Genomic DNA, 25,955 nt, shown 5'->3' with positions numbered 1-25,955 from the left:
CAACCGGATTCCCTGTGGAAGTGATTCCGAAAATAATGTTTAAATATTACTCTAACTATATTTGAAAGCAATGCTATAACAGTGCCCTTATAAGACCCATGATCCGAAAAGCTTTGGTTTTAAATGCCTCGTAAAAACTTTCAATTACTTCTGCAAAATTCATACCCACGTAAAAATTACTACACCGAAGTCAATTGATTATACAGCAAAACGTTCCTAAAACAATCAACTCCACAATTCGAGATAATGCGAGTTTCCTGTAGCCTGACAAAACTATGAATGATTTTTAAGTCCTGTTATTTAATTATTGTCCTGACAAATGTGCCATTATCAGAGGTGGTCTTTTAAGAAAATAACCACTATATGAGGTTTCAACTAAATGTAATTTTTTTCAAATAAATAATTCACTTTTTATACTCCCAAGACTAGTACATTTAATATTACATAAATCTTATTCACAAATCTATTTCTATTTCAAAAGCAATTTATGAAAAACACATTTGAAATTTTCTTCATCAAACTAATAATAATGAAAATTAATGTATGCATAAAAATGATATGTGTTTTAACAAAATAGCACAAAATATTTAATGTAAAAATGTGGTTCTAGTCTCATACTTGTAAAGAAAAATAGACCAAAAAGAAAAAACAATGTAAGCTACTATGATCATCTAAATTTTCACATAATTTTAGTAGTGGAAAAAAGATTCCTTAAGCTTGTATGTCTTGTCTACCCCCATTCAATAAGTAATAAACACATTAAATACTTCAATGTTTATTTCATTAATAAAACTTACCTTTTTTGCTCGCGAAATATAATTCGTACATTTTTTAAAACATAAAAAAACATTTTTTTTTTGCTCGGCCACATCACATTAGTCGAAAAATTCAAAATTGAATCATGCAAGATCATTTTTAAGTAAGGTATGCTCAAATTTATTAGTACATAATATTCAAATGATAAAGCATCTACATGAACAAGCTTTAAAAAAGTATTTCTAAACTGTAATCAAAAAAATAAATTTTCCAAAATACAGTTTTAGTAGAATGCAAAAACTACATTTCTGCATCTGCACACTGAAACAAATTATCAAGCCTGAAATTATCACTTTTCAGTCTTTAAGCACATTGTTTTTCAGGATAAAAGTAAAGATGGAAAATCAATTTCACGCTCAGAAACTCCATTTCACAACTAGTCAGTTATCAGCAACGTTCTCTCAAACATTAGACACGATTACACGTGCATGGCTTTAGTGGTATATTCATAGTCAGTACTGGTATTTTATTATTTATTACTCATTTCTAAACAGTAAAACATAGTAAAATTTGTAATACAGTAAATCCTAGTAAATAATATATTGCATTACTACAACCACGAAGAAAATAACACCACCATCACACAACAATAACTAGAGCGGCGCCATATTGCTTGTTTGGGAAACTTCTGAGTGTGGGAGAGGGAGGGGGAATTTTTTTCTTCACGTCAGCGTTAACAGGGAGAAAAATTTTGCGGTTGTGAATGAACTTGTTCGCGTTAAAGAGATGTTGGTTGATACCGGTGTTTATTTGTAATATCAGAAATGTAAGTGCTTATGTGTGTGTATTCAGAGAACCAACTCGTAGCAAAAACCACCTCCCTAAGACGACCGCCTCTGAAAGAAACCAGTATTTCTGAAAATATAAGTATACTTTGGTAGTGAATATTCCCTCTGTAAGGCGACCATTCACAAAGAAAATTCTGCAAGTGTGTCTGGTCGCCTTAGAGAGATTCATTCCGTAGATGCAATCTCCCTATGACGACCACCTCTAAAAGATAAACGTATCTCTGAGAACGTGAGTATCTATTGGTATTGAGCATCACCTCTCTAAGGCGACCACTTGCAAAGATGAATTTTTATTTGCGGCTGGTCGCCTTGGAGAGACCTCGTTGTGTGTGGTGTATATGATTACTGTTATTGTTTCCGAAAAAAAAATAAATAAAAAAAATAGCATATTTAGTAAAAACCCTCTCTAAAACGACCACCTGCGTTTACAGGTTACTCGGGTGGTCTTAAAGAGATCATATTTTCATTCTGTTAATTTTATTGTTTACAAGAAGTATATTAACGTCAGATAAAAAAATAGCACAAACCCATATAAACCAACAGAAGATTTATTATTATATTGATACCAGTAAGAAAACCAGCAAAAGTCAATATAAACCTATACAAACCAGTACAAAGTTCTGCCATTGAATGTTGGTTGTATGGGTGTCAATTGATACCAGTAAGAAAAACCCACAGAGATCAATAGAAACCAGTAAAAATCAATAGAGACCATCAAAAATTCTATAGGTACCAGTAGAAAGTTTTACTGGTTTCTATGGGTCATTTTGAAACCAGTAAAAAAAACCCACAGAGACCAACAGAAACCAGTAAAAGTCAATAAAAACCCATAAAATCTTATGGGTACCCATAAAAAGTTTTACTGGTTTCTATGGGGCATTTTTAGTAGGGTAGCTTTGTTAATTTGATATTATTTTAATGAATGTTAAATAATGTTTTGTTTCACTTTATTCATCTTCTTAAAGTGTCATTAACCTTTTCACGTGCAGCGTGCGGTTAACTTTGAATGTCGATTTCTGAGTTAGGAAGAAACATGTCAGGTACATTTTAGTAGAGCATTTGAATTCTATTAAATGCTGTAAGTTGCATTAATTTTCTATACAAATAGCATTTATCTAATAATTTTCAGTTTTTAAATATTTGGGTTTCTTTCTTACTATTTCAACCCAAAATTTAGAAGTTATTGCAAAATTATGAAATATGAAAGCAAAAATATTTCACATTTCTTTATGGGCTCACAAGTCATTATCCATACGCATTTAAAGCCTGAAAAATATCATACGCTGGCATGTCTGAGAAATTATCGTCATACCATGATTTTGGGGGGGGGGCTTTATTTTTTTGCCACGATATTTTAGAAGAGAATGTTTTCAAACAGGGAAGTATTTGCACGTTATATTTTCAAAGACGATACATTATGCTACGTTGTTTTAGAAATGTGACGTTGGTAAAAGTATAGTTTAGAGTACCCCTTGGCGAAACGTGGCGATTTTTGGCTGCACATGGATACCGATTTTGTGCAATTTTTTGACTCGTTAATTTGGCTTGCGAAGCGGCGATTTTTGCGCCAAAAATCGCCGCTACACAAAGCCAAAATAACAAGACAAACAATTGTACAAACCCGGTATCCATGTACACATCGACTTATTTTCACTTAACCCCCCCCCCGAAATACACAAAAATGGCATTGCGCACTTCTTTGACTTTATCCATGTACACGTCGATCTATTTTCACTTAAAAAAAGATCCCGAATTGCACTAAAATGTCATTGCGCACTCTTTTAACTTTATCCATGTACACGTCGACCTATTTTCACATAAAAAAAATCCCAGAATTGCATAAACTTGCATTGCACTCCCTTTACTTTGTCCCCGTACACATCGATACACATCGATATATTTTCACTTAAAAATTCAAAGGAGCACCAAAGGCACAATATAGGCAAACAAAAAATACATAATCTCAATAAAATACATTTTAGACCAAACAATAAAATAACATAAAAAAGGAAAAACATGTTATGCATTTAAGCACTACCAAAAGTAAATATTCACTTACCATGATTTTCATGTTCGCTTCGTACAGCCAGAGCCACGTAAAAATCAAAATATCAATCATACTTAAATGATTTGTTTCAAACCAGGTACTCTTTCTGATCGAACGCTTCACATAGTGACCAGCTGAACCTTACTTCCTACAAACCCATTCAAATCTACACACCACACACCACAAAAACGCTTACAAAACATCCCATGATTCAGAATTTTCCAGAATCATGCACCCGATTACGTCACAATAGGGTTTCCATAACATTCAACTACTCAGGCTACCATAAATGAAAAAACAACTTGGCGATAAATCAAACAACAACTGAAAATTAATATATAAATGCTACATCGCCATAATACAAGACGTACCTTAAAGTCTACTCTACCCGTGACGTTTTCTGTTTGCTTTCTTTTCTCCCACGATATTTTGTTTGAAAAGGTTTTCGCCTTCAGTTGTTTTCTTCGCTATGTTTTCGGAGAACATCAATTTGACCTGCTAGTACTTTCTTTCCTTTCCACCGACAGCCAAACAGCCGATCCACTGGGGCTGTTAGTATATCGGCCAAATAGTCCCGCTGATGAAATTAACTTGGTCCGCATAACACACTTTGGTACATATTGTGCTTAAGACGAGTGCTACGAGCAGTGTAAACAAATGCTGGGCGCGACAATAGTGCAGTGATGGAAGAAAAGTGCATTGTGGGCGAGGAGACCAATTTCAGTTACATATTTACAGAGTTATGGATACAAAAGGCATCCACAACGTGAACAATAAATGAGTGCAGTGCAAGATATGAGCAATTAACAGAGTAACTGATAAAACAGTAAAAATAATATCTAAAATAAGGCAAAATACTAAATAGCAATACTAAAAATATTAAAAAGTAAAGTACTAAAAAGCAAAATAATACATAAATAAATAAGGCAAAACAGTGGAAATAATACATAAAATAGGGTAACTTCAATGTTCACAATTCGGGGTTTACAGTTCAAGGAGATAAGTATAAACAGGAAAAAAAACAGAAAAAGCTAACTTAAGATAAAATAAATTCATTACAGGTACAGAGCATACGGAGGGAGCGTAGGAGCTGCTTTTGTTGTTTTTTACTATGGAAATGAGGTGGATTATAAAACGTTTAAGTTGAACATATATAATTCAGTTTTCCAGGCAGAAAGTGAAGCGTTCAAACAAGCCTTATTATGGATTAAAAATACCTTGTTTATACCCACGTCTGTAAATATTTACACTGACTGCCTGTCACTTCTCCATGCGCTCTCCCGCCCAGACAATTTAAATCCATTAATTGTCGAAATTAAGAGTCATTTAGAAACTTTGAGTTCATATTTAAATATTAAGCTACATTGGGTTAAAGCCCATATAGGCTTTATTGGTAATGAGAGGGCCGACAGCCTGGCCAAGCAGGCGGTCTCAAATGTCAGTGCAATGGATATTGAAGTAACAGGTTCGAAGAGAATTGCAATTCGAAGAATGAAAAAATATTACGTTAACAAATGGAAAAGTTGTCAGGTTGATGGTGATGCTAGGCATTTCGTGGTTGATTGTAGTTTAACAGCCCCTATTAGACAGATTTTTAACATTACTGATTTTAATGTAAGTGTCATTAATTTTAAAGTTTTTAAATCATATTCTATTGCTCTAATGAAGTTTATGTATGAAAATAGCGCGCTAGTAGGAATCTTCTGTTAAAATTTAATTTTGTGTTTATATGGGTTTGGGATACCTGTGGTGTTCTATGTTGTGAATTTGTGTTTATGGATTTTTTTTTTGTTTGTTTGTTTGTTAGTCTGTAATTTTGTGTTAGATGTGTTTATTTAGTTTTGATTTAGTATTTTTGTTTGTTGTTTGGGGTGGCTGGGTTACTGGCTGCCCTCGTTTGTGGAGATACGGGCCCCTTCTTTTGAGCTATAGGGACACTTGTGTCCTGTTGGGCTGAAGGGAGCCTCCAATTCTTACTGTCTTACAGTGTATCCTGGGCTGTGACGAAGATGGAAGCTGAGAATTACTCCAGCCTGTCTGAGATTTTGCGTACAATATTTACGCAATCGCATATGCGTTTGAATGCATAGCGATTTTTCGAAGTAGCTTCGGCCCATGCATGGGCGACATGAGCGTTACGGAAGGTCCGCTACCGTTTGTCTAAGATGATGTTCACCAGTCTCTCTGCAAGCGAACAGATAGTGGTCTGGATCTCCTGCCATCCCGCACGAGCAATGGTCGTTTTCGCGTCGTCTGAAGCGATGAAGGTAAGTCATGAAGGGACCATGCCCTGTTAGAAACTGAGTGAAGCCACTTTTTAGAAGACTTTTGGAAAAAAAGTCTGTGAACTCTTCTGCCGGTGGTCTCTGTCTCCCACAGATGTTGCCAAAGTTTCAGTAATTCTCTCTCGGGAGGGCACATCAAGTGTGCGAACGTGGGGGTCAGTTGCTGCTCTTTTGGCTATTGTATCTGCAATTTCATTACCCAGTATTCCAGTGTGGGCAGGTGAGTTCAAGCCTATGGTACTTTGACGTTCTTAGTGGGAGATTTGTATGAGCCTGACGAGTGGATTTTTACTGCATGTGCATTGGATTGCCTGAAGACTAGAGGCTGAGTCTAATAAATAGTTTAATAGTTATTTTCCTGTGCATAGACAAGTGCAGCTTTTAATGCAATCAGTTCAGCCTGAAAATCTGAGTTGTGGTGCTTAAGCTTTCTTTCCCAGGTCATTGACACTACATTTCGCAGTTTCCTTGCAACTTAGTCAACATGGGGCTTACGCAAGGGAACAAGTTTTGCTAGTGAAAACTTATTACACTAATGGCAAGCACAGATTCTTAGGAAGCTTCGTGCACTTTCTGGATTTGGAAATTTACCTAATGAAGCTACAATCCGCAGAGTGATACAAACATTTCAGGATGAAGCTTGGAGAAAAAGCATTTCGCTCTCTATTCAGCCGTCAGTTGAAAACATCGCTATTTGTACGTGATCATGTCCCAAATAATCCCAACTTATAATCATAAAAAAACTAACAACGAAGGAACTTAAAACAGGAGATTTAGTGAATCGATAGCCCTCCTCGACAGAGGAAAGTGATTAAGAATGACAGAGGAAAGTGAAAAACTGGTTACAATGCCAGTCCTCAACAGATGAAAGTAAAAACTTTATTTGGAATTTCATCAAAAGAGTGCATTGTACATCAAAAGAGTACATCGTCGAGTACTTATGTCAGACGTTACTTTTTATTCTTAAATCGAAACGCTTACCTATTGGAAATATGTAAGAATATTTTCCATTTTCTATGAATAATAGTATTTTATTTAGCATATTAAATTCGTCGCATTCAGTGGAATACTGTTTATCTTCGGAGAATGATAAACTAAAGTAATCAAACAACATTTGTTTTGTTTTACTGTTAAACAGATATTTTTGATGAAAAGTAACTAAAAAATTAACATTAACGCTTTAATTAAATCGATTCCAATCTAGTGAGGACGCAGTTGATATCTCTTCCTGCGAAAAGCATCTGTAATGAAGCCCGAGCTAAAATATGATAAATGGCAACTCATCGCCGTTTGAATTCAGTCGACGCGTAATCGTGTTTTAAATGGATGAGCATGTAAGGAATTAATACATCCTCCATCGCGTTTTCTGGTGGGAGGTACAGCCAGAAACTGTAAAGCCCATGGTTTGTATTCCGGCAAGAAGGCAGCTGACTTTTAACTCCGGCAAACGCAATTATTTCTATACCTTCTTTAATACATTCAGAAGTTCTTTGAGTGCAGGAGGCAAAATTTGATTCAACTTGAAACTGAAATCACAGTCCAGTGTAAAAACATGTTTTCAAAATTAGTGAATCTTAAATTCCAATCATCTTAAAACATCTTAAATTCAAAATTTTAAATTCCAGTCATTTTAAGCATCATAAATTCAAGCCGAAATTGAACACAGGTCAGATCTTTCGAGAAATTTTAAAACCAGAATTTTTGTTTAATATTAAGCAAACGGAAACTTTCGCTAGGTGCAGATTTTGAATAAAGTTCCATAGATTTCCAGGGCGAGCAGACATAAGTCCTTGTTCTTGATGAACAAACAAACAAACAAACAAAAAAATATTTGCATAATCTTTCGACACCTTATTATATTTGTATACTTACTCAGAATTTTGACTTCGTTTCTGAGAAAACTATTCATAACTATTCAAATCTACCAACTATTCATTCCCCAGCTGATGAACTGGATTTTCTTAAAACTTTTCATATTCCCCAAAATTTATCTTCTGCTGATAAGGATATTAATTCCATTCCAATTCTTCCTAACGCTTTCAGAATTCTAATAACTTAGTTTTCTCACATTTCTTTATACTTTTCCGCGCCCACCAGCTGCCGAGCGGCAAAGACGCTGAACACTGGTAGTTCGGTCTGAGGTTCGAATCCCGCGAACGGGCTGGCTGCATGGGCATTTTCGTGGTTTTCCCCATGTGTAACGTGTATACGAGCCAGTTCCCCTTAGAAAGTCCTCCACGAAGGCATCCCCCCTTTAGGCAGATAGCCCTCGTGTGCTTTGCCATAATTAAATACAGTAAGACCCCGCTTAACGCTGTTTCGTTTAGCGCTGTTTCGGTTTAGCGCTCTTTTATTTCAACCCGGGGATTCTACGAAATCGCTCGCAGCATACGGGGATTCCCCGAAATATTATGCAGCGATAGGTTTCAAATACATATCCGAAAGAGTGTGCTTGTATTTCTTGTTAGGTGCGGTATTGTACAGACATATTTTGAAGGTGTAAATGTGGAAGATGTCGAAGAAATAATTCAAGAAGCAGCGGCTCGTCTTTCTAATGATGAGCTCAAGGAATTAACTGAACAAGAAGAAAACAAAAATGTTGACAGCAGTGATTCAGAAGAAGAGCCAAAAGAACTTTCGATGGCGTTTGTAAAAAGGAGTTTGTCTACCTTAACTGAAATAATGGATCAATTCATTGAAAATGATCCGAATTTTGACAGGAGCTCAAAAGTAAGGCGTGATGTTAGAGACGCTCTATCCGTTTATGAAGAACTTTTAAGAGAACAACGCAAAAGAAAAAGGCAAACAACAGTAGATGCTTTTGTCACAAAAAGGCAGAACACTGAAAACGCGGAAGGCTAACTAAATATGACTGACTTAGAATTTTATTTGTTTTTTTTTTTAAATATTCGTTTTGTTATTTATATTTTGTTTTTATTTTTGCAAGAAATAATAATGTGGTATTAATTTGGGCTTTAAGAAATAAATGTTTGGTTTTATTTTTATTAAAAAAACACACTTTTTAAATTTAATACCTAACCAATTTCCTAGCCATCTTCCCCTAACCCCAATATTTACATGTAAAGATAGCCTCGTTTAGCGCTGTTTCGCATTACGCTCTACTTTGATGGAACGTATCCCCCGCGTTAAGCGGGGTCTTACTGTAATCCAATCCAATCCAATCCTTTATACTTTTCCTCTACAGATGGCGTTACTTTAGTTTTTGCTTGCTTTGCCCATTGCTTTTGATATGAAACAATTATCCCTTCTTTTTGTTGTTGCTATTGTTACTACGTTCGATCCGATCGCTGTTGAAAGTTTTATTTAAAACTTCCTCCTATGGTTATTTATTGGTTTTTGTACTTACGTATTAACCAGGCGAATTGGCGGTCTTTTAGAGAGGAAAAGGTAAAAATTACTTATTCAAGCTTAGCGCCTTTTTAAAAAAAATATTTCCCAACTATCGATCAATAATTATCGCAAGTCAGCAAACATTATTTATCGAAAAGGAAAAAAAAACTCAAATACAAATTTTAATTGCGAAGTGACAATTAAATGATACATTAAAAAAGTACTTGCCTTTTTCGCAAAATCGTTCTCCATTTTTTAGCCTTGCTCTTTTCCGCATGTACACAGCGATCTGTTTTCTCTTTAAAAATATCAAAAGATTCCACAGTGCACCGACTATGTACGAAACTCATATCATCATTGTTCGCTTTACCGATTTTGTGGCAAAATATTATTCCTCGAAAACTTTTACCTCAATCTCTCCGTAGCTGATAAATTTCCTAAGCGGCATTTTAAGATTGATTTAATGGCAAACGATATCAAAATTTGTCTATAAAAGCCATTGGAATTTGGATTACAACAGAAAGAATATCTATGAAAACGGTAGCGTTGCTTGACTGAAGCTTGCTTGCTTGACTTGTTGATGTTGCTTGGTTTATTAAGAGCATGATTGGCTGAAAGATTTTCATATGCACGGTGTCCAGAGTTTCGCACATTCTGAAAGATTGACAACTTCTGTTAAGTTGGTTCAGACAATATGCAAGTACTTTTGCTTTTGTGCTTAAAATTTTTACATCGGTCTATTTCTCTTTTCAATCGCAATTTTTTACACCAACCTCCATTATTATAAGAAAAATATAAGTGCCAATTTTCTTACAAGTCACATTCAGGACAATTGAAGGGGACAATTGAAAGTAAGATACTTTTTTCTTAATTGTCATATATGTATGAAATTCTGCAAGCATATGTATTTTAAAATTAATAGTTCAAACAGTCTTACAAAAATTTACGAAGCTCTAACCATGTTACGTTTTTCTTAAAAAATTACATTAAAAAAAGTTTAACTGGTCCATGCAGCTTCCCTTTTTTAATTTGTTTTAATCTGACTTTTTTATTACTGAAAAATACATTATAAGCAAATCTTACCTTACACTTTCGAGGGCCATAAAAGTTCCTTTTTAATTAACATTTTCTTTGCATTTTTGACATAAATTCACACTTTAGTATACTTCTATTAGTCTTATGGTAATAGGTACCATGCAAGTCTGAACATAACGGATATAAGTACTATCAAATTTCTCAGTAATTGTAATATGTACTATTTAATGTGTGCAATGTGTACCATGCTAATATTATTGTAATATGTAACACGCTAATATTCTCAGCAATTGTATTCTTAGTAACTGTAAACTGTAAATGAGTGTAATATGTACCATGCAAATGTATCCCATGTCTCAGTAATTGTGTGTAATATGTACCATGTCAATATTCACAATAACAGTAATCTGTACTATTTAATGTGTATAATATGTACTATGCTAATTAATTATTATGCACTATTTAATGTGTGTAAGATGGCCAATGTGTGTAATATGTACTATGCAAACTGTAAATGATAATTAATGCGTAAAGCCAAACTATGTGTTAACCTAAGCACCCAATGATACATACTTAAAGTAAGAATTGAACCAAACAGGTGTAAAGTACCTTAAACATAAATATTAAGTACTCTAAACAAAAGTATTAATCAATCTCTCAAATGTAAACTGCACTATGAAATGTGTATAATATGTACCATGCAAGTATTAATTAATATTATTAATTAATAATTATATTCTTGGAAATGTAATCTGAATTATGTAGAGCGTGTACTATGTACCATGCAAGTCTTCTCAGTAAATGTAATCAGTACTATGTAATGTGTATAATATGCACCATGCAAACATGTAAACAATAATGAATGAGTAGTGTTAAACTATGTGTTAACCTAAGTACCTAAGGTGTAAAGTACCTATAACATAAATATTAATCAATCTCTGTATAATATGTACCATGCAAGTCTGTAAATAATAATAAATGCATAGCGTTAACCTAAGTATCTAATCATGTATAATTAATGTAAATATTGAACCTCACGGATGCGAAGAACCTTAAACATAAGTCATAATCAATTTCCCAGTAAATGTAATGTGTAATATGTAATGCGTGAAATACACTCATGTCCATAAATTAAGGATAATGCAAAATCAGGCAAAGGAAGAGTTAGAAGCGAAACACGTTTGACTTATTTGTAAAGCTTATTTATTAAACAAAAGACAAAGAGCAAAAAAAGATGCTATATGTTGGATATTATTAAAAAAATAGCGATTTTTTCTTCCTGGAGCAAATTAGAAAAAAAAACTTATTTACAAAAAATCAATATTACATGGTTGGTATGATTGTTAATACAGTCTCCCAGACGATACAACGCCTAGGCATGCTGAGTATCAAATTATCGATCTGATCTTGGGGGATACTACACCACTCAAAAAGCAATGCTCTCCGAAGTTCCGGTAGATATGTAGGAGGAGGTTGACGGGCTGCAACTCGTCGGCCAAGCATGTCCCACACGTGCTCTACTGGATTCAAGTCCGATGAGAATACTGACCAGTCCATATGGGTGATATTCTCCGATTGAAGGAATTCTCCGATTGATCTTACGATGTTTGCACGGTGAGGATGGGCGTTGTCATCCATAAACACAAATTGTGCGCCCGCGACGCCCCGAAACAAACATACATGTTGTTCCAGAATGACGTACCGATAGATTTGGCTTGTCATGGTTCCAATTTGAACATGCAGGTCAGTTCTGGAACCCAGAATAATTCCACCCAAAACGAGCACTCCTGCACCACCGTAACGGTGTCGTTCAATTGTGTTTTCTTGGTGTTAAGGGATACCTGGAGCTCTCCATATGCAAGTCCGGCGAGAATCAGACTGCAAGCTAAACCTGGATTCGTCGGAAAACATCACACAAGCCCACTGTTGCGGCGTCCACAATGCATGCTCTCTACTCCAGACTAACGGCAGACGACGAGTTGCAGTAAGTGGAACGCATCTGACATGTCTACGAGCATATAGACCTATCTGCCCTTAGTGTCTGTACACGGTCTGCCTTGAAATTGTCGTACCAGTGGCTGAAGAGAGCTGACGAGACAGGTCTGAGGCTGTGCTCCGCCTGTTTCTTTTGGCAGTAACTGCCAAATACCGGTCCTCATTCGGCGTTGTAACTCCGGGGCGACCTGTTTTGTAACGTCTACTCACATTACCATCATCTTGGAATCGTTTCCAAAGTCTGAAGATGACACTCTGGGCAGTTCCAAGTTCGTCTGATACTTCCAGTTGGGTACGCCCACATTCCAGACGGCCGATAAGTCTACCACGTAAAAAATCATCCAAATGCGTCCTTTGTGTCATAACTATTCAGTTATTGCACCGAAATGCTTATAAAGCGCCTGCGAACAATTTTACTTCTTTTCCTGTATTCCTTATATATCACTCTCTTACACTCTCGTCATTGTGTCGTACCATCGGTGTCATCTGGTTACTTCCTGAAATTTGCATATGATTATTGAAGGTGTGTGTAGTGATTTTACAGGTGATATATTTATTTTAGAGTTCGATGTCCGCGTGACTCCGAATTAACCTTAATTTATGGACATGAGTGTAATGAATTTTTCTCAAAAATTATTTTGAGAAAAATTTTTCATATTACCGTGCAATATTATAATCTTTTCATTCATATTACCATGCAATATGAATGTAAATGCACCATGCAAGTATGAATAAGCAAGTCCGAATATGGTACGGCATGTATAATAGTCATGCAAGTCAGAGTATGGCAATTTGTACCATGCAAGTCTGAATGGGTAGTGATAACCTAAGTACCTAATTATGTCATTCTAGATAAGGGCGGACGTGGTGCTCATACCGATTAACCGTAACGGTAGAGAGATGGTGCCCACGTCTTCCGTCACTCACTCAGCCTTTATGAATTTCAATTCTGAAATGTATACTTTTATGATACATCGATTTGTGAATATAAATTATAAATTTTATACATTTTCAACAAAAATAAAATCACACAGAATGTTTTTTGGACATAAAAATCATGGAAAATTCCTTTTGAGAAAATTCATTTAAAGTACAATTTCACTCTTACTCTTAGCACTTAACCTTTTAGGACGCCCTAGAGAAAGCTTTTAACTTCTAGAGTCATTAGGGTATTTTCCATACAGAGACGCGAAAAAATGAGCAATGCCTTCGCCGGGACTCTTACCTGGACCTTAATACGCGTTGAGTGTGCTAACCTTTACACCACGAAGGCATGCCGAAAGGAGGGAAAAAATATGGGCATTAGAAGACCCAATCGCCAAATCCAGGTGGTGAGAAATCATTATCCACCACCTATTAATTAGGGCTCCACTGTGAATTTATTAATTGGTTTTGAAGCGGGAGACATGAAAAATGAGCAATAACGTCCCCGGGGCTCGAACCTGGATCTCTCGTATACGCGCCGAGTGTACTAACCGTTACATCACGAAGGCATGCCGAAAGGAGGGAAAAAATATGGGCATTAGAAGACCCAATCGCCAAATCCAGGTGGTGAGAAATCATTATCCACCACCTTTTAATTCGGGCTCCACTGTGGATTTATTAATTTGTGCTCGAACCTGAATTTCTCGTATACGCGCCGAGTGTGCTAACAGTTACACCACGAAGGGAAGCCGAAAGGAGGGAGAAAATAACCTTATAAAATATGCACAAATATTTTTAAATGAAATTCTAAAATTCCGTTCATAAGTTCAACTTTTACTGAATTCTGGGGTGCACCTTCTCCTCAGCCGTAAGAAGACTCTACAAATTTACCAAAAGTGATACGAAAAACTGAAATCACACTTTCTTCCCATACCCAGTCTCGCGAGCTGGAGATTACAAATTCTTATATACATAATTCCTGAATTATCAACTCCATTGCCTACTGAAATTTTGTTAATATTCCAGTATATCTTTTGCATAGATTCTAAATAGTTTTATTTTTAATTATAAATTTTAGCATAAAAATTTCTCAGCGGTTTAAGCAAATGTTTTCATCGTTATATTTCCAAAATTTTCACAGGACTAGTTTCGATGGTTTTACCGAACCACCATCCTCAGCTGCAAAACCGCATATGGAATGTGCAAAAAACCGCAGAAGGAAATACAAGGTCTTCTGTTGCCCAACATTGTTGGTCCGAAAATCACACTTTCAATTTTTCTGTTGCCAAAATTATTCAAAAAACATCTTCCATTGGAGAACTTAATTTTCTAGAGACATTTAATATTCAAAAAAATCTTTCTGTTCTAGTTAACGATCCTAATTCCAATCCATCTTTGCCTTCGGCCTTTAAAGAAATTATGTTTTAATTCTAGTTTCATCAACAGATGGCGCCACTAGCTTATTTTCTGTTCAGGTTTTCTTATCTTATCTCGTTCATTTGCGGTTTTGCAGCTGAGGATGATGGTTCGATAAAATCATCGAAACTAGTCCTGTGAAAATTTTGAAAATAGAACGCTGATTTTTGTTGTTTGACTTCTGAACTAGTATTTATTCGGCGTGTTATTATGTCTTAATTAAATGTTTTCATTTTAAGCTAAGAGATGGAAATTAAGGAAACTGGAATTTTTTTAATCTTTCTCCTTTCCTTCATGCAAAAATATCTATTATCGTTATCCTTACATTGCAGTTTCTATTCCATATACCGCCCTTAATGCAGAGAGCTATCCGAGCTGAAGTTGGAAATAATTTTTATTGGAAGCGACGACTTCTAAAATACTCAGAGTTGTCTTTTCAGGTTACTTTCTGGAAGATACGGACTACTGCTTTTCCTAAACATCTGAACAAAAGCAAGAGTTTTCCGAGTACTTTGAAAACACCTGGATGCGAATGCTAATTCTTTAACTACTGCCGCAGAGGCGCACAATGGCCCAAGCATCGAAACAAACTCCACACCAAGTGGAAGAAGAACTCTCCCCATCCCACCCTTTCACATTTCACTCGGGTGGAAGATGGCCCACAGACATGCAAATATCTTCTTTGTAAAGAATGTTCAAATTAGCCGTTCCCGTCAGATGAGGTGCGCTCTTGCACAAAAGAAGTGAAGCTGGCTGCGCCCCTGGAAAAGTGATTTTGACAACTCCTCATGCCAACAATAGAGCACCCGGGTATTGTTCGTTCGAAAACTTGTGAATGCGGGCGAGGGATTTTTAAGACTATTTACCGCATCTCAAAGAGCAAGATGGAAGCGTTGACAATGGAAAGCTCTTAAGCAGTTCGTTTTGCTCTTAAGCAGTTCGTTTTGCTCTTAATGCGTTAATATGATTTGCCATAAAGTTTTGCTCCTTGGAAAGTAGAATTTAGTCTTCTTGCTGAAGTTTAGAACTATAAGAAACATTTTACTAAGCGTAAAAATTTAAACAGAAGCCGATTGGGTGACGTTGCTGCTTCCGTTGCAGCTCTCTTGCAATAAAATGAATGCCATAATATGACTTTAAATAAGTAAAAAGTAATTAATAAGTACTAAAGTAAAACAAGAGGTATTTTTTTGCATTTGTAATAGTTTGGGCCATAGGAGACTGAAACTAAAATCGTAGGTTTGTTAAACCTAACAAATTTTAAATTACGTCCAAAGGGGCGTTTTTTTAACATTTTGTGTGTTACCTTTATTTATTAAATACAATGTTTTTCGCACTTAAACCATAAAACTTAATTAAAAGCAATATCACAAAATAATTTTAAAATGAATCTTTAGAATTTCCGATACACGATCTCGGGCGCTGGAGATAAAAAATATTTTTTTCATACAGTGTTGCCATTGCTCGCTTTGAAATCCTTGAGTCTGTTAATCAAAACTTAGTTAAGGTTTACAAAATATGAAATAGTTAATAAAACAAATTCCAAATTTGGGCTCCCAAATGCCTCTATTCTGGTGGAAACGTACATTATTTAAAACTATATGGCTCCAGGTACCGTTGTTTTATCACAATGCGAGAAAAATAGATACATTTAAGCAGATTCTTCATTAAGACACAATAACACGCCGAGAAAATACGAATTCAGAAGTCAAGCAACAAAAATCAGCGTTATATTTTCAAATTTTCACAGGACTAGTTTCGATGATTTTACCGAACCACCCTCCTCAGCTGCAAGCTAACGTTAAGTTTCGTTAATTCGTGCTTTCGAGACATGAAAAACACAATTTGAATTTTTTCAATCGGACGAAACATGATGTCCCCCCCTTTTTTTTCCGTAGTGTACATCATTCCTCAATTATCAAATATCTTGTCTCCCGAAATTGTTTTACCTCTTACATGAATTCTCAATAATTTTATTTTTAGTTCTTTTATTCTTAGTTAAATAGCGTTGGAATATTAAAATAGGTAAAAAAAATTTTTAATATTTTAGTGCATTTAATTAAATACTAAGAGGAAAATCCTTCTTATGTACATCATTTCTGAATTATCAACTCCATTGCCTCTGAAATTTTCTTAATGTTCCAATATATCTCTTACGTGCATTCTCAATAGATTTATTTTTTAATTATTACCGTTAGAATATTATGAAAGTTAAAAAAAATTATTTTTTTATATTTCTTAGCATATTTAATTAAATACTAAAATCAAATACATTCTTATACACATCATTTCTTAATTAGCAAATGTCTTTTCCTTCTGAAATTTTGTTAATATTCCAATATATCCACTCTATCTCTTACATGGATTTTGAATAGATTTATTTTTAATTGTTAGCTTTAGAATATTATAATAGGTAAAACAAAATTATATTTTTACGTTTTAGAGATTTTAATCAAATACTAAAATAAAAGTCATTCTTATACACATCATATTTTAATTATCAAATCTCTTTGCCTTCTGAAATTATGTTAATATTCCAATATATCCACTCTATCTCTTACATGGATTTTGAATAGATTTATTTTTAATTGTTAGCCTTAGAATATTATAATAGGTAAAACAAAATTATATTTTTACGTTTTAGAGAATTTAATCAAATACTAAAATGAAAGTCATTCTTACACGCATCATTTCTTAATTATTAAATCTCTTGGCCTTCCTTTATTAAAAATAAAATTAATTTTATTTCTAATTATTAGCGTTAGAATATTGTAATAGATAAAACAAAATTATTTTTTATATCTTAGAGAATTTAATTAAATACTAAACTAAAAGTCATTCTTATACACATCATATCTTAATTATCAAATCTCTTTGCCTTCTGAAATATTGTTAATATTTCAATATATCTATGCATAGATTCTCAATAGTTTTATTTTGAATTATTTGCATTAGTTTATTATAATAAGCAAAACGAAATTATTTAATTTTATATTTTAGAGTATGTAGTTAAATACTAAAATGAAAGTCATTCTTATATACATAATTATTAAATTTCTTCCCTCCTGAAATTTTGTTAATGTTTATCTTTCTTTTATCTTTTACATGGATTCACAATAATTTTATTTTTAATTATTAGCGTTAGAATATTGTAATAAGTAATATGAAATTGTTTTTGTATTTTAGAGTATTTAATTAAATACTAAAACAAAAGTCATTCTTATATTTCTGAGTATTATTTCTGAATTATCAAATATCTTCCCTCTTGAAATTTTGTTAATGTTCCAATTCACCTCTTACATGGATTTTTTCTTACATGGATTAATTCACCTCTTACATGGATTCTCTCTTACGTCGATTAATTCACCTCTTACATGAATTCTTAATAGTTTTATTTTAGTTAATTTATTTTTAATTGTTAATGCTAGAATATAACAATGTTTTTGATATTTTAGTGCATTTAATTAAATACTAAAATGAAAGTCATTCTTATATGCATAATTTCTGAATTTTCGAATTTCTTACCTCCTGAATTTTTTTTAATGTTCCAATATATCTCTTACATGGATTTAGAATAATTTTATTTTTAATTATTAGCGTTAAAATATTGTATTAAGAAAACGATTTTTTTTTTTTTTTTTTTTTTTTTTTTTTTTTTTTTTTAGAGTATTTAATTAAATACTAAACAAAAGTCATTCTTATATACAACATTTCTGAATTATCAAATATCTTTCCTCTTGAAATTTTGTTAATGTTCCAATGCATCTCTTACATGGATTCTCTCTTATATGGATTAATTCACCTCTTACATAGATTCTCTCTTGCATGGATTAATTCACATCTTACATGGATTCTCAATAATTTTATTTTTAGTTAATTTATTTTTAATTGTTAATGCTAGAATAAAATAATGTTTTTAATATTTTAGTGCATTTAATTAAATACTAAAATGAAATACTTATATACATAATTTCTGAATTTTCGAATTTCTTGCCACCTGAAATTTTGTTAGTATTCCAATATTTTTTTAATACGTCTTCATGGATTCTTAATAGTTTTAAGTTTAGTTATTTTATTTTTTATTGTTAGCGTTAGAATGTTAAAATAGGTAAAACATTTTAGTGTATTTAATTAATTTGGTTTGGTTTATTAGATTACGGCAAAGCACTCGAGGGCTATCTGCCTTGAGGAAGGGATGCCTTCGTGGAGGACTTTTTAAGGGAAACTGGCTCGTATATACGTTACACATGGGGAAAACCACGAAAATGCCCATGCAGCCAGCCCGTTCGCGGGATTCGAACCTCGGACCGAACTACCAGTGTTCAGCGACGTTACCGCTCGGCCGCTCGGCCTGTATTTAATTAGGTACAACAATGAAAGTAATTCTTATGTACATTATTTCTGAATTATCAAATCTCATGTTTTCTGAAATTTTTTTAGTGTTTTAATATATCTCTTATACAGATTTTCAATGGTTATATTTGTAATTATTAGCATTAGAATATCATAGTAGATAAAAAATATCTTTTTAATATTTTAGTGTCTTGAATTAAATACTAAAATGAAAGTTTAACATTATACTGTAATTAAAAATTTGTTTTTACATATTTTATTTTAATGGTTTTGTGTCTATAAAATACGGTAAATTCATAAAGAACGAAATCATTGATTCTGAATGTAGGAAAGTGAATGGAAAAAAACTGACATGTCATTTCAGAAAATGTCCAATTTTGTGTCAAAATACCTTAATTACAACAATCTAATACATATCTTAAGTCGTGCTTTAAATCTAATACATATCTTAAGTCGTGCTTTAAATCTAATACATATCTTAAGTCGTGCTTTAAATCTAATACATATCTTAAGTCGTGCTTTAAATCTAATACATATCTTAAGTCGGGCTTTAAATCGAATACATATCTTAAGTCGTGCTTTAAATCTAATACATATCTTAAGTCGGGCTTTAAATCGAATACATATCTTAAGTCGTGCTTTAAATCTAATACATATCTTAAGTCGTGCTTTCGAGACAGGAAAAACGCAAGTTGAATTTCATCAATCGGTCCAGTAGAACGGGAGATATAGAACTGCCAACCGCCATTTTTTTTCCGCAGTGTACTTCCAGGCATATACATCTTGATATATCTCAAGATTTGGGGAGATAGAAACCCGAATTTCCATTCTGAGATCAACACAAAGCATGAAGCCTTGGTAGTAATAAAACTTTCATTCTTAATTTATTTTAAAAGTTTTCTTTCCTGAATACGAATGCAACAGTCACTTCTACTAACTATTAATTCATGGCATAATCATAAAACATACATTTGCGATATGACAGAGTAATGAACATTATTAAAGAGAAAATAAACTCTATTATAAGTTAATTCGAAAATCAGTTACCACATCCGAATGTTGTGGTCGTTGCTATGGCAACGTCTGCGTGAACACTCGTTTTACTCCTTCCGTGCAAGTGTTAAATGGAAATCAACTTAGGACCAGTAACTCATTCTTTGACATCCATACGAGTGCATGGGGAACAGAATGAGGGGAGCGCCATGTTATAGATGTCACATCTGCATTCACCACAACAGGTTAGACACGACCCTCCCCCCCCAACTAGACCTGGATAATTGATATCGCTACTTTATATACAATGAACTTATGGTCGTTGTCAGCAATTTTATGTCGTGTGATTAAAAGAGGAAATGGCTATCGGTGAAACACGGAGAACGCTGAAATATTCTTTATTTGTTAGCGTAACAAGGTGTTCGAGAAAGGTGGATAAGGAATTTATTTTATGCGATATTGGTTCAGACATTTCTTTTGCAACTTAACGTTGAATGACGTGGATTTGAATTGCGCAGTTTTTTCATTAAGAAATGGAAAGGGTTTTGGAGATTTAAACAATCTGTAAACCATTAGCAGGTATCTAGATAAATTTAATGCTACTGCGACACGTAAAATTTTAAGAAACCTATAATAATTTTTTTTCACACGTAAATTTATTTTTTGTGAACATTTCCTACATTTGATGACTACCAAAAATGCTAAATTATTATCTTAAAATCTTGTAAATCTCTATCCGGAGGAAAATTTAATTAAAGAGCTTATTCACATATGTTTATTAGCAAATATAGAAAGAAGAAAAATACTCCAATTTCGAATTAGATACACGGGAAATGCAGTTGTTCTTCGTTATTAAGTTCTCAAATCAAATTTTTAACTTTTTCTTGAGTTGTATTTTGTGTTGATATCCTTTTCCTATATAAATATAACGACAGTCAAAATTCTTTCAGCCTTAATTACGTCAATATTGTCCTGTTTTGCCATTGTTCAATATTCGTAGCTGTGAAAATAAATACAGATATCAAAGTCAGATAACATATTCATTCAGAAATTCTTCTTTTGCTACTGAGAATGCTGGAGGCCTGATGCGTAATGGACGCATATTGATTGGCTGATAGTCGACAGCGAGTAGCAGATAATATAAACTGGACAGCTTGAACTCATTCAATATCACCAAGAGAGAAGATAAAATCAGAAGATAAAGTATATGATCAAAAGAATGAATATATGATCGGAAGATAAAATAGAATATATGATCAGAAGATAAAATAAAATATAAATTAAATAGATAAAACAGAATATATGAATAGAAATAATAGATATATAAAACAGAATATAATAATAATTCTCCTGATAGATATATAAAACAGAATATAATTATAATTCTCCTGATAGATATATAAAATAGAATATGATAAAATAGAATATATGTTTAGAAGATAAAATAAAATATAAATAAAATAGATAAAACAGAATATATGAATAGAAATAATAGATATATAAAACAGAATATCATAATAATTCTCCTGATAGTTATATAAAATCCTCTGATAGATATATAAAATAGAATATAAAATAGAATATATGATCAGAAGATAAAACATATAATATATCAGAAGATAAAATATATGATCTCTGATTTTGGCATTTATTGATAAAAACATGACGCAAACATAATAAGACATAATTATAAGACATTAAAAAAATACAATGAAATTGTCAGGACATATAATGCATTCAAAATACAATACATTAAAAATTTGCAATCAGCCTCAACAGCAGCCTAGCGATAAAGTCGTTGAACACTGGTAGTTCTATCGAATCTCCCCAGATGGGCTCGCCGAATGGGCATTTCGTGGTTGTGGTTTTCTTCAGGTGAAATGTGGATACGGGTGAGTTTCCCTTAAAAACTCGTCCACTAAGTCATCTTTTCCCTTAGGCTGATGGCCCTCTGATGCTGTGCTGTGATTAATCAAACCCAATATATGTAATGAAACAGGCAATAAAAAATAATTAGAGAAAGCACCAAATTGAAAACTCCAAGCTGTACGCCATTATTGCCAGGAAATAAAAACACAAGATAACTCTCTACAGAACAGAAGACTGTCTTATGCGCAGTGACATCTTCATGCAAAAAGTTACATCGATTCTGTGCAAATCTCAAATTGAGCATCTGTAAAGACCAATAGCTTTATAGGAGCAGAAAACATGGAAAATTAATTACTCACTCACTATGATTCGAATTACGGATCTTTTACCTGTTAGCTGGAAGTTTCAGTTACTTACATGAAGAGAGCGTAAAAGATTCATCGAAGAATTCTTTACACACTCCTTCATTTAAAGAGAGAAGGCACTAGACCCAGTCAACCAAATCTGGATGATAACGAGTAATCGTCCGTTGGCATTTTAGTTTGGATGCCTGCAGACAACAATAAAATTTCCTAGAACACGGAAACGGGTACATCAACTATGCTCTCGCGAATATTTACACCATGCAAATTTCATTTGCTGTTTGGTCGTGTTAACTATTTACACCAGGAGAGAACTCTTATGGGAGGAATAATGATATACAATTAGCAAGCAACGAAAATTACTAATCACCTGCTCTATTACTTCCTTTTATGTCAAAAATTTCGAATAATTAGGTAGATTATGGTTAGCGACTAATAAACAGTTGAGCAATTAGAAACGACCCGTGTTTAACCCAGTTTACCAATTTTGTCCTTTTTATAACATTTATTCATAGTCAAAAACGGGCTGTAGTAAGTGGCAAATGAAGACGAATTCCGCCTTATTCAGAATGAATTCCTTCCCTTTCAGTTAGTTCTTCAGTACCAAGAGTTATCAAATTTTGAATAACGTAGTCCTCCACCCCAATATGGGAATCTGGTAGCCAAAATTTGGAATTTGGTTTATTATCTATTTCATATTTTGTAAACCTTTAAAGAATTTTTGATTAGCAAAGTCAACGATTTCCAAGCGAGCGATGGCAACAATACACGAAAAAAAACTTTTTATCTCCAGCCCGCGAGACTGTATATGGCAAATTCAAAAGATGTGCTCTTTTAAATGTTTGTGATATTGGTGTTGAAATGAATTTTATGGTTTAAGTCGAAGAACATGATATTTAATAAATAAAGGTAACACACAAAACGTTAATAAATAAAGGTAACACACAAAACGTTAATAAATAAGGGTAACACACAAAACGTTACTAAATAAAGGTAACACACAAAAGGTTAATAAATAAAGGTAATACATAAAACGTTAATAAATAAAGGTAACACACAAAATGTTAATAAATAAAGGTAACACACAAAAAGGTTAATAAATAAAGGTAACACACAAAATGTTAATAAATAAAGGTAACACACAAAATGTTATTAAATAAAGGTAACACACAAAATGTTAATAAACAAAGGTAACATACAAAATGTTAATAAATAAAGGTAACACACAAAACGATAATAAATAAAGATAACACACAAAAGGTTAATAAATAAAGGTAATACACAAAACGTTAATAAATAAAGGTAACACACAAAATGTTAATAAATAAAGGTAACACACAAAATGTTATTAAATAAAGGTAACACACAAAACGTTAATAAACAAAGGTAACACACAAAACGTTAATGAACAAAGGTAACATACAAAATGTTAATAAATAAAGGTAACACACAAAACGTTAATAAATAAAGGTAACACACAAAACGTTAATAAATAAAGGTAACACACAAAACGTTACTAAATAAAGGTAACACACAAAACGTTAATAAATAAGGGTAACACACAAAACGTTACTAAATAAAGGTAACACACAAAAGGTTAATAAATAAAGGTAATACATAAAACGTTAATAAATAAAGGTAACACACAAAATGTTAATAAATAAAGGTAACACACAAAAAGGTTAATAAATAAAGGTAACACACAAAATGTTAATAAATAAAGGTAACACACAAAATGTTATTAAATAAAGGTAACACACAAAATGTTAATAAACAAAGGTAACATACAAAATGTTAATAAATAAAGGTAACACACAAAACGATAATAAATAAAGATAACACACAAAAGGTTAATAAATAAAGGTAATACACAAAACGTTAATAAATAAAGGTAACACACAAAATGTTAATAAATAAAGGTAACGCACAAAATGTTATTAAATAAAGGTAACACACAAAACGTTAATAAACAAAGGTAACACACAAAACGTTAATGAACAAAGGTAACATACAAAATGTTAATAAATAAAGGTAACACACAAAACGTTAATAAATAAAGGTAACACACAAAACGTTAATAAATAAAGGTAACACACAAAACGTTACTAAATAAAGGTAACACACAAAACGTTTGTAAATTCATAAAGAGGACTCATTTTTTACGCACAGCGTCCTGGAGATGTCCTGCATGCCAGATTTTGCAAGATATAAGAGTTTCTTTTCCCAAGTACGCTTGCAAGGATGCAATATACATTGACGTGCGTGAAGTTCACAATCTCCCGACCAATTGCATTTTTGATCTGTTTATATAGGACAAGAAACTAGAAACTAGTTAAAACTCATTGAACTAATTAAACTAGTTACACGTGAGTTTCCAAGTGCCCGATTAAAAACTTCTTCTGCGTTCCTCGACGACTTTCAACTGCGTAGTGGTTCGTAATAGATTTTATGCGCACAAAACAAACCAAAGGGTAACACACAAAACGTTTGTGTGTTACCCTTTGGTTGCAATTTAAAATCTGAAATCTTTCAGATTTCTTTTTTTTAATGCATAATTTTTTCTACATGAATATTAAAAGCTGAAATATCTATAACTATACAATGTCGATCTCACTTACTTGTGAAGTCATATCTAAGCAACCGTAGTTTTGAAATATATCTCTCGTTAGCTTAAGAAAATTCATAATGTTTCGTCCGTATGACATGCCCCGAGGTCTTCCTGCAGTAAATTCTATGAACTGAAAGAGTGCTTCATAGTAATGCTACAAATATGTACGTAAGTAATTTTAGTGAAATTAAACGCAAAATTGCAGTAGTTTTTCTGTATAACTTAACATGAAATTCTAATGAGACGTTGCTTTACTGGAAAAGGGAGAATACAGGGGTAAGTCTATTTAACACTGAGTAAATGGCTATCCGATGAATTGGCGTCAAAACCAATCTACCAATGGTTTTAATGATTAATTATTGATACCATATTTGGCGAGAAGGCGTCAAATTTTGTGACCGTTTGGCGACATTTTGGTCCGATTTCTGTATAATTGTAATGGGTATTGTAATTGGATAACTTTAGCTGATTCGGTTTGTAGCTGTAATCGTATTTAACCCTCATATGAATTGCAGTAATTTCGAGAAGTAATATAGATTTCTTGGTAACCAGGAATAAACTATTTAACACTGGATAGAGCATCAACTTCTCAGTAGTAGTTAGAGTTTAATTCGGAATATTGAGATACCTGTGAAAGCTTCTCCTTTTACATGCGCTTTGCACTGCGTTGTGTTTATTGCTCTTAGTAGTTTGAACTGTATCTACTGCTTGTACTTGTTGATACTGTGAAGAGCTGTACGACAGTTATTGTGAAATGCTCCATAATTGTGATATGATCCTATTAGTAAAATAAATTTTATTAAGCCGTCATCAGTTCTGTGCGCATTAAATCTATTACGAACCACTACGCAGTATCATAAAACTGAAAGTCGTCGAGGAATGCAGCAGACGTTTTTAACTGGGCACTTGGAAACTCACGTGTAATTAGTTTAATTAGTTCAGTGAGTTTTAACTAGTTTCTAGTTTGGTTTGATTTATTTAATTATGGAAAAGCACACTAGGGCTATCTGCCTAAGGGGAGGGATGCCTTCGTGGAGGACTTTCTACGGGAAACTGATTCATATACACGTTACACATGAGAAAACCACGAAACCGTCCATGCAGCCAGCCCGT

This window comes from Stegodyphus dumicola, chromosome 11 (genome assembly GCF_044657685.1).
Source record: "Stegodyphus dumicola isolate Sdum_Otavi_A_Nest chromosome 11, ASM4465768v1".
Classification (NCBI taxonomy): Eukaryota; Metazoa; Arthropoda; class Arachnida; order Araneae; family Eresidae; genus Stegodyphus; species Stegodyphus dumicola.
Note: the sequence above shows the minus strand (reverse complement) of the source record.